Source organism: Eleutherodactylus coqui, chromosome 6 (assembly GCF_035609145.1).
Source record: "Eleutherodactylus coqui strain aEleCoq1 chromosome 6, aEleCoq1.hap1, whole genome shotgun sequence".
NCBI lineage: Eukaryota > Metazoa > Chordata > Amphibia > Anura > Eleutherodactylidae > Eleutherodactylus > Eleutherodactylus coqui.
The window spans coordinates 188,355,689-188,367,097 of NC_089842.1; positions in this window are offsets into that span (position 1 = coordinate 188,355,689).

The following is an 11,409-nucleotide window of genomic DNA, read 5'->3' on the forward strand; positions in this document are numbered from 1 at the left end:
GTCAGCGAGGGTGTCGTCTCTCGCCTCTCCAGTGTAGGAATCGGTGCGAACTCTCAACTTTGTCAGGTAGAAGTAGGGCCTCCATGCGACTCTGTACCGCTGCACCATTCTCAATTGGTTGTCCTGCTAAGGTAAAAAAACTGTCTGGCCTTCCATATTGGGCCGTAATCATGAGCTGTGCCAAATGCATACCAGGAGTCAGTGTAAAGGGTTGCCGGTCTTACCTCTCGCCACTCTACTCGCCTCAGTGAGGGCCTTCAATTCCGCTTATTGTACTGTGACATGCGGAGGCAGAGCTTCTGCTTCTAGGACATCTTGTTGTGTGACCACTGCATATCCGATGTGGAGTCATCAATCCTCACCCTGGTACCATCTGCAAAAAGCTCAACATATGCATTATCAACAGGGGTTCTGGTAACTGTTTGCATATCTGCAGTTTCTTACTGAATTAGTACTAAATAATCGTGCTGATGTTCTATTTCACATGGCTCGGAATCTTGTAGCACAAAATCATTTATTTTTATTTTTTTCAAACCCAATAGCTGATCTACAACACCTAGATCATCTATGACCCAGATCACTTATGCCTCCTCCCTTTTGAACCGCAATACTCAATGGAAAAAGAGTCATTGCGTTCAAACTAGTAAACCAAGAGGCACAAAAACAAGCACTTTGTAGGTCAAGGTGACATTGTATGCAGCGAAGTCTGAGCGAAAATCTCCTTACAAAAAAAATTTTTTTTTTTCCTTTCAGGTCGCAGTTAGCATTTTTTAACACAAGGGGGCGCCACACGATTCAAATTTTACGTCACCCAGTGTAATAGTATTTCAGGGTATGGCCAGCATTTAGCTTTTACTCTCCTGTCGGAATATAATTATAGCTTCAGTGTAGACTGACACTAGAATATACAAAAGACTTAAAGAAAAACTAAAGAATACGGATGAATTAACATCCTACTCTGGGCAATTCAATCCCTCTTTCTTCACATAAAAAGTTAAATTACTTCACCAAATTGCATGAAAAAGTTTGCTGGGTGACTATAGGGAAATTATTTCATCTGCAGGAGCCTTCCATAACATCATCTGTCTGAGCATCCATTGGAGAAGTGGGCAGTGGAAAACAGAGCCCCTGGGAACATGAGAGAGCGTCCCCTGTCATGTATTCCTGGCCTCTGTCCCCCATGCATCAACTCCAATCTTCCATGCACTATAAACCAGCTTAGTCATCTACTATGTCCCAAGCTGCATCTCCACAAAGGTTTGTTTCCCTGAACTTATCACACATCCAAAGTGGCCACATCTTGGAGCGTAACAAAGTCTGGTCAAACAAAACCTTACTTCAGACAATCATGATGTTAGCACTGGATACAGTGGCATTGGGAAATATAGGCCTCCCAAGTGCAGCAAAATGGCCGCCAGAGGCAGAAAGGGGCGGGGCTACAGATCTCCCAAGTGAGGCAAAATGGCTGCCGGAGGAACGGGCGGGGCCAGGGGCAGCAGCACTCCCAGGTGAGGCAAAATGGCTGCTGAGTAGCAGCACTTCCAGGTGAGGCAAGATGGCCGCTGGAGGAGGAAGGGGCAGGGCCAGGTCCTGTCCCGGATGGGGAGGGACCGGAAGTAACATCACACACCCTGAAAGTGAGCACATGGGGGGGGGAAGTAACTTCAGGGTGGGGGCAGGCCTCACTACATTTTCTGCAGAGTCACACTATGTTGGATTGTAAACATTGCAAGCGTGGCCGCCATTACAGGGAGGGGCTGTAGTCAACACAAAGACATTACATTGTTCATTAGCAATACACATACCCCCCTACATGCTTTCCCCTCTTGAATCTCTTAACTACGTTATACCTCCTCCTAGCAATCTAAAAACACCTTTCTTTCTGCTAGGCTTCCTGCTCATCTTCTGAAAACTTTCTACAGCCTATCTTACCTGTCCATGACCTAACATTTCTTTCTGCAACTTTTCCTGATCCTTTCCCATCAGCAACCAAATCACAAGCTCTATGACCTTTGTCCTTGCTCACTTTGCTCAACTCTATGCTACCTGCTTATTCTATTCTATTCAAAGTTTCTATTCATTCTATTCGAAGACACAGTAGTGTTTCTCTTGTAAAATCTGCTTTCTTCAAATCCTTCCCATATAACCCCTCTTTCCCACTCAGAAAAGACAAAGGAAACAGAAAGGGTTAATTGAAAAAGCTTTCAGTTCACTCTCTTACCAGCACCCCTCCCCCAATAATCAACACTGCACATTCTTTCTATAATACCAGACAGACGGGATTACTGGAGAATACCCACAACGGCTCAAGGTATATATATATATATATATATCCACCTTTATATCAACCCAAGGTATATATCTCATCTACCTTTTTTAACAACCCACCGTCTAGTAATCCCCAAGAGCACTCCTTGTACACGATCTAGACAGGACATTTAGCTATACACAGAGACTGACGATTATTTTCAATGACCAAGAGTTCCTGGAGCCAGCCGTCACACCACGGCTATATTCACCCGTAAATACCTTTCCACATATGAGAACATAACACGCTCAATCATAAAAGGTAAGTATACGTATCATAAATCTTCCTAACCTCACACTAGTTTTACCTAGGAGCACGTGTCACTGGCGTGTTCCCTCAGACTTAAACAGCCGAGTCCGCCCTCCCGACACATTAACCCTCACAGAATTTATCTCTTGGTCTTGTATACACAATTTTTAACCGTCTCAGACATAATATACACAGCATACAAAATACCCCTAGACAGGTAACGTGGTGATTTTTCCGAGTGGACAGAACTAGAGTTATTACCTGTCTTTCAGTGAAGGTCCAGTCTGGATCAGGAACAGGCAGAAAAGCAGTCAGAACCCAGCTTTGACACAGGTAGATAAAGCAATCTTACCGTGTTCTGTAGATTTTCGGGCCCCTGAGTTCTGCGTGCCATCTGCCGATCTCTGTACGTTCCAGGCTGTGACCTCACAGATCCACTCGCTCACCCAGGGACTCCACTGATCTGGAATATGATTTCTCCAGCAGGCTTTGGGGTATTTTGTCGCTTTCCTAATTGTGTGGAAGCAGTATGCGCACACTGACCAAGTCAAACACAAGGTATGAATCTCGTGTTAAAAATGGCTCTCTGCCCAGAAACAGCCAGACAGGGCCTTTTATTGTACAGACACACAATGGGCGTGCAACAGGTTACATCAGTAACATATAGGATTCTCATTTGTCGGATCATATAGAATCCTCCACCTCTGCCCACCCCCCTTCCAAGTCCCGTGTAGTTTGGACTTTATTCTCTTTAGCATGCAGACAGCTCCGTGTAGTGATGAATCATTGTTTACCTAGCCTGGGTGAGGAGTGGAAGGGGGCTAGACAAACACTCAGTATTAAACACAGGATATACACGACACTATAGCCCTTAACTCTTAGAGGTCTCTTGTGCAATCCCTATGTACTTAGAGCAAATACATCACCCATCCATTGGCTAGCAAATACCATTATTAGATTGTGTGTGTGTCTTTTAAACTCTTGAGCTAAAAGTCATTACAACAACAAAATACATTTGGGTTATATTAATCGATAGACATTTTATAAATAATCATCATGTCTATCACAGCTCATCTAAACAAGCCCTGATACGCAGACAGATAGAACATGCTGCGACTTATTTCTCCTGCGTATCGACAGTGTCTACAATGACCTTTATTGCCTCCATTCACACATGTTAGGCACGGGAAATATGTGAATGTAATACGCCCATGTGAATAAGCCCTAAGACTGTGATATTAATAGTCGCTCCGGTAATATTAGTAATAGTGTAACAACAGAAGTTTATTTTAGGCCTCATGTCCACGGGCAAAAGAAAAATTAAAATCCGCAGCGGATTTTAACTCTTCTCCCCACCCTGGATCCGCACCCCATAGGGATGCATTGACCACCCGCGGGTAGATAAATACCCGCGGATGGTCAATAAAAGGGAATAAAAAAAAAAATAGAGCATGAAAAAAAACGTGACATGCTCCATTTTCATGCGGGTCTCCCGCGGGTGTGAGGGTATATGTATATATTGCCATATGTTTTTTTTATGCTTTATACCTGTATGCAAGGTCTATCCAATTCCAAATGAGAAAAAACTTATATGTCGCCTTACATCAGATATTCCAAGGCTTTGCAAGGCTGAGAGAGATGTTCTAGAAATTCAGAGATGATACCGAACCAGACATGAAGGCCGCATGTACTTGGCTGTTTTCCCAGAAGCGCAATATCAAGATGTTCAAATGTACATAACTTTCACTGTCTTAGGCCGGAAATCCGGACTTCCCATATATGGAGAATGCATGCTTGCCCGTTTTCTTAGAATTGAGTGGGTGATTCTTTGCACTGGAGTTAATTGAATACGTGATTTTCTGTACATAAGCCAGAGGCGCCGTAGCAAGATAGCGACTGTTTTCACTGACTCAGGCCGGAAATCCGGACTGCCCATATATGGTTATGAGCCCATCACCCCTTGCTGGGGATGGGACAAAGGGTATAAGATCTCATGTAATCTGTAATAAAGCACGGCGACGGCAGAGAGCCATGTCCCGTGTGAGGAATTATACCAGACCTCCGTGTGTGGTGTCTCTTCTTACCGCCGGCAGCGGGCAAGTGGGGTGGGCCCGATTGGTGCTGTACTTAGAATTTTATTACCCTGACAAATGGCGCTCGAACGTGGGGCGGTAAAACCAGGAGCTTACAGCGCAATTCACCCGGATCCACGCCACGGGGAAGCCGTCCTGCTGCAAACCGAGCCTGATCAACTCACAGAACTCCAGGTAAGGCCAGACAGTTTTTTATCACAGCAGGACAGCCAATTGAGAATGTTGCAGCGGTGCAGAGTCTCATGAAGACCCTACTTCTACCTGACAAAGTGGAAAGCTCACACCAATTCCTACACCGGAGAAGCAAGAGGCAACGCCATCACAGGCCACACAGCAAAAGCAGCGGCCCTCAAGCCGTGGAAGAAAAGAAGAAAGAAGAATTTGATAATAAACTTGGACTTTGATAAAAACTTGGACTTTGATAAAAATCTTGGACTTTGATATGAACTTGGACTTTGATTATAACGTTGGACTTTGACTAAAACTACAAATGGACTAAAAAGGGACGGCATATGGTGAACAGTCAACAGCACTTGCCCACCACAGTCCCTGTGCCCCATGATGGCCCAGCTGACGCACGGAAAGACGCACCTCTCAAAGCAGTAATGATGTCGACGCTTGAACAAGGACGGGTGGCTCCTTGGTTTTCTGTAGCTGCTGCATCATTTGTCCAATTTTGCATGATCTTTGCCGTAAGCAACAGGGCAGAAGTAAATTTGCCACATAACACTTGCCTAGACCACTCTACCCATTTCAGGGATTGCAAATTGGCTATACTCAGCTCCTACTTGTTGGGAAGCATGAATATGTGCTTGTTGTTGTTAATGTTTTTCAGGTTGGAGACCTACTCTGTTACCAAAGTAAATAAGCAGGTAACCGCACAGAAGCTCATGAATGAGGTAATCCGCAGATATGGGGTATCGGAAGTGATTGAGTCAAACAAAGGTACACAGTTCACAGGTGAAATAATGCAATACATCATGTCTGTTTTTGGGTATATTCCAGGCTTTTCACACACCCTACCATCCGCAGAGTAGTGGGAAAGTAGATACAAAAGGCAATGAAGAAAATGGGGAAATTTTGAATTGAGTGTCTTCCATTAGTTTTCCTTTTTTTCCGGAGGATACATGCCACAGTAGCTGAGCTTGGGAAATGATTTTCTTGTTAATTTTGTCATAGGTCTCTCCAAGGAATTGTCAATAATGAATTCTGCAGTCTCTGCTTTTCTCCCAGGTCCTACAGATGAGTGTCACAATCTTAAACCAGGTGACAGGGTCTATGTGAAAAAGTTTGAGAGAGAAACCCGGTTTAAAGGTCCTTACCAGATGTTGTTCACCACCCCAACTGCAGTCAAGCTAGAAGGAAAGCCCACTTGGATCCACACTTCGCGCTGAAAAAACTAATGATCCTGCATATCCTTTACATGCTATAATGTGGTACAATTCCTCTAACACACACCTTTGACTACTGTACACTAGCCCCCTGTTTCAGAACAAATTAATACAATCAAATGTGCAATATGAAGACTACACTGAGGGTGAGAATCCAACACCGCATCGTGCTAAGAGAGAAGTTGACGCTCCAGGTGGTAACTTTTATCCACATGTATACATAGATGCAATAGGAGTGCCAAGGGGGGTGCCAGATGAATTTAATTCTAGAGATCAGGTTAAAGCAGGTTTTGAGTCCTTATTTGCTATTGTCACTGTTAATAATAATGTAGATTGGATGAATTATATCTATTACAATCAGCAGAGGTTTGTAAACTACACCAGAGATGCTTCGCAAGGGTTAGCTGACCAATTAGGGCCCACTGCATCCATGACGTTCCAAAATAGAGTGGCCCGGGATATGATTTTAGCAGAAAGAGGTGGGGTATGTAACTTCCTGTACGTGTATTATCCCTTTGATCAAAAAGAGTATGAGTAAGGGACTGGATAATGTGACCAAAATTTCCCTTGTTTGAAAAAAGATGAAGAGCCAGTTCCGATAATGCCAACCACGTACGTTACCAGAAGAATGGAGAAATGTACTAGTACTGCGCCTGCCCCGGTCTCATAAGATGAACTGTCAGTGGAATTCCCATATGCCTAGGGAAAGTGCAGAAGACCTTAGGTTCCGGCGAGGGCACACCCTGCGGGGTGTTAACTCGTACAGATAGAGGGTATGGATGCCCGGAAATAAGCCCAGGGAATCCATGGCCTCCTTCTGAGGTGAGATAGGGATCCCTCCCTTTTAGGAGTAGGGACTTACGGGCAGTGGAGAAACCCTGACGCAAGGGAGAGACGACCGAGGAAGAGTGCAAGGTCTGATGCTTGATCTCCATATTAAGTTTTTTAGGGGGGTTTGTGAGGGTATATGTATATATTGCCATATGTTTTTTTTTTATGCTTTATACCTGTATGCAAGGTCTATCCAATTCCAAATGAGAAAAAACTTATATGGTCGCCTTACATCAGATATTCCAAGGCTTTGCAAGGCTGAGAGAGATGTTCTAGAAATTCAGAGATGATACCGAACCAGACATGAAGGCCGCATGTACTTGGCTGTTTTCCCAGAAGCGCAATATCAAGATGTTCAAATGTACATAACTTTCATGTCCCGTGTGAGGAATTATACCAGACCTCCATGTGTGGTGTCTCTTCTTACCGCCGGCAGCGGGCAAGTGGGGTGCGCCCGATTGGTGCTGTACTTAGAATTTTATTACCCTGACACGGGGACGGCTCCCGCAGGCTTCTATGGAAGCCATCCGGATCCGCGGGAGACCTAAAATAAGAATAACTTACCCACAGCGGACCGGGCACATCTTCTCTTCTTCACGGCCGGATCTTCTTGCTTCGGCCCGGCGAATGTGCCCGGCGCATGTGTGCAGCACGCAGCCGACGTGCCGAGTACATCTGCCGGCCAAAGAAAGAAGATCCGGCCGTGAAGAAGAGAAGATGTGCCCAGTCCGCTGCGGGTAAGTTAATTCTTATTAATTCTTCTCTTCAGCGCTCATGTCCGCGGGGCAGGAGGGACCCGCTACGGATTCTCCATGGAGAATCCGTTGCGCGCCTGATTTTCCCCGTGGACATGAGGCCTTAAAGTTCTAGGACTGACCGCATTTTCCTGGGGTCAAGAAGGAATTTTCTCCCTTGGACATGAATTGGAGGAATTTGTCCAAGGGTTTACAGCTTCTTCTGGATCAACAGCTTTAGTTGTAGGGATCTCTGCTATTAAGGTAGTTTCACACGGGTGATTGCGATATCGCCGCAAGAAAATCGAGGCAAAATCGCATCTTTTTTCCCATGATCTTTAAACGTCAGTGCTGCTTTTTGTTGCAAAAACATCGCTGCTGCTTGCAATTTTGCCGTGATTTTTTAGCACAGTCAATAGGACTTTCTAATGTTAAAAACCCATCGCATTGCATGAAAATGCAAGTTCGTGCTTTGAGATGCGATAAAATGGAGACTCCAAAGGGAAACATGGGAGATAAAAGAGAGAGAGAGAGATAAGAAGTGCCTTGCATCTATTAGGTGTTATGGGGTTGTATATGGACAGGGGGATTGGAGATTTGGGAGAAGGAAAGGGAAAAAGAGATTTGTTCTACACAGCATCAGTTGATTATATGTGTGGTGTTTGAATGTTTACCTTAAAGGGGTTGTCCCGCGAAAGCAAGTGGGGTTAAGCACTTCTGTATGGCCATATTAATGCACTTTGTAATATACATCGTGCATTAAATATTGACCATACAGAAGTTATACACTTACCCCCTCCGGTGTTGGCGTCTCCGTCTCCATGGCGCCGACCGAAGCCTTCTTCTCCCTCGATTAGACGCGCTTGCGCAGTCTGCCCTCTTCTGTCCGGCTCCAGCGTGCTCGCGCCGCAGAGGTCTTCTGCGCATGTGCAGAAGACCTGTGCGGCGCGAGCACGCCGCAGCGGCCCCATTCAACGGGACAGAAGAGCAGACTAATCGAGGGAGAAGAAGGCTTCGGTCGGCGCCATGGAGACGGGGACGCCAACATCGGAGGGGGTAAGTGTATAACTTCTGTATGGCCAATATTTAATGCACGATGTATATTACAAAGTGCATTAATATGGCCATACTGAAGTGCTTAACCCCACTTTCTTTCGCGGGACAACCCCTTTAATTCACTGTTTCTAAGATACCAATGCGCGGGGAACTTGTAACGCCTCATGTCCACGGGGAAAATCAGGCCCGCTGCTGATTCTTCATGCAGAATCCCTCAGCGGGTCCCTCCTTTCCCACAGACATAAGGCCTAAAAAGAAGAATTACTTACCTGTCCGGACGCTGCGGATCTGCCCTCCGTCGCGGTCAGATCTTCTCTCTTCAGCCCACGTGCATGCGCCGTGCACCTTTTTTTTTTTTTTTAATTCCTGCTCTCCCGTGCTCCCACGCCAGAGAGCAGGAGTTCAGCTGCGGGTGTGCCGCGGATCCGGACGGCTTCCATAGGCTTCAATAGAAGCCTGCGGGAGCCATCCCCGCGGCAGACCCGCACTAAAATGGTGCATGCTGCAGGTGTTTTCCCGCACACGCAATCCGTGCCTCAAGGGAAAATGACATCCCTATGGGGTGCGGATCACGCATGCAGGTGACCCGCTGCGGATCTGTCCCCCGTGGATATGAGGCCTAAAGCTTTTCAGTTTGTTAAAAAATCAATAATTCAATAAAATTATTTTGAAACAAAAAGAGCAATTAGATGCTGATGTTGTACAGGACCCAAGCAACTATTGGCCTGTGTAAACAGGCAGTTCATCTATAAGCGCCCAACAGTCGTCCCAAGACTTATTAGTCCTGTGCTTTCAGATAGTACCAATGGTCATTTAATGAATGGAGGTGCAGCACACCAAGATTTCTTCCTGCCACCTCCATTCACTTTGAACACGCATTCATGCACTAGCAACTAATAAGAGATTTCTCCCTCAGTACCCTATTGGGCCCTTAGTATACATGGGACAACTTTGGCTTACAAGTGCTTGTTTGAGCAATTTTTTTGCTGATAGTTGGCCTCTACTCAAACGCACTCCATTCAGTGAGCAATTATCACTTAATCTGTAATTAGACTCACACAAGCAAATAGTAGACTGGTACCATTAGCAAAAGAAGATTTCTCTTCATACAATGCGGGCACCGTCTGTTTCTTACACCCGACACCCGACCGCAATAACTCTGATATGCCCTGCGGCTCATTGGAGCTGTTAACCTTTTCAATGCCGCCAATTCTGACAATAGCATTTAAGTCCCCTGTTCCATACAGGCTCCTGTAATGAGATCGCCTTCTGAAAGGCCCAGGGCTGCCATAGTAGAATGCCTTTCAAGTCATGCCCCTGGGGTGGCTTGATAGAATGCCTGTCTGTTCGTAGTATGATGCAATGCTATGGCTTTTAGTATGATGTAATGCATTACATCATGCTGCTGAAGCGATCAAAGCATTGCATGTTCATGTACCCTCAGGTGACAAAAAAAGCAAAAATAACATTAATAAAGTTTTACTAATTCTTAAAAAAAATAAATGTAATAAAAGTAAAAAAAAAACTTTTTGTCATATTTATAATAAAATAATTTAAATAATAAAACAAAAATACATATTTAGTATCTCTGCGCCTCTAAAAGTCTGATCTATCAAAGCAACGCATTATTTACCTCGTGCGGTGAACGTCGTCTGAAAAAAAAAAGAACACCAGAATTGTGCTTTTTTTGGTCACCCCGTCTCGAGGAAAAATGTAATAAAAAGTGTTCAAAAAGTCATATGGACTCCAGAATGGTACCAATGTAAACTACAGGACGTTCTGCAAAAACTGAGTCCTCGCACAGCTATGTTGACAAAAACATATAAAAGTTTTGGCGGTCAGAAGTTGGCGGCAGAAAACAATTTAAAAAATTCAAATATCTTTGAAAATAAATAAAAGTAGTACAGCAAAAAAAACTATATAAATTTGGTATCATAGTAATCATACTGACTCATAGAATAAAATTATCGTGTCATTTTTGTTGCAGTGTGTATGCTGTAAAAACAAAACAAATTTTCATGATACGTTAAATAGCACCATTGAAAACTACAACTCGTCCCGCAAAAAACAAGCCCTCATACAGCTACATCGATGGATAAATAAAGGAATTATGATTTTTTTTAAAAGGGGGGAGGAAAAAACAAAAATGGAAAAAAAGGGCCATGTCCTTTAAAGACAATGGCACCGTGTACTTTCCAATAATAATATGAATGGAGGCTCTACTTACAGTACAGATTGAACAATATACTAAACTGCATTGTAGTGCCCAAAATTGTAACACAAATAAGAGCAATAATACCATCCAGATACTGTTCAATACCCCTGTATGACAATTCAACCAAATCCCAGAAACCTCAAACTAACTTTTACACTGGCCAATAGTCATCTGTGTAATAATACAAACGAGTGATTACAAGCAACTGTCAGCCCGTAAAAACACCCAACAGTGTACTGAGCGAGAAGTCGCTTAGTGATTAAACTATTAAAAAGAATAGGGCCCAATACTGCCCCCTGTGGTACCCCACTAGTAACAGTGACCCAATTGGAGTATGTACCATTAATAACCACCCTCTGCTTTCTATCACTGATCAGTTACTTACCCACTTACACACATTCTCACCCAGACCAAGCATTCTCATTTAAATACTAAGCTGCTATGCGGCACAATATCAAATGCTTTGGAAAAAATCAAGGTATACAAAATCCAAAGACTCTCCTCAGTCCAGTCTAGAACTTACCTTCTCATA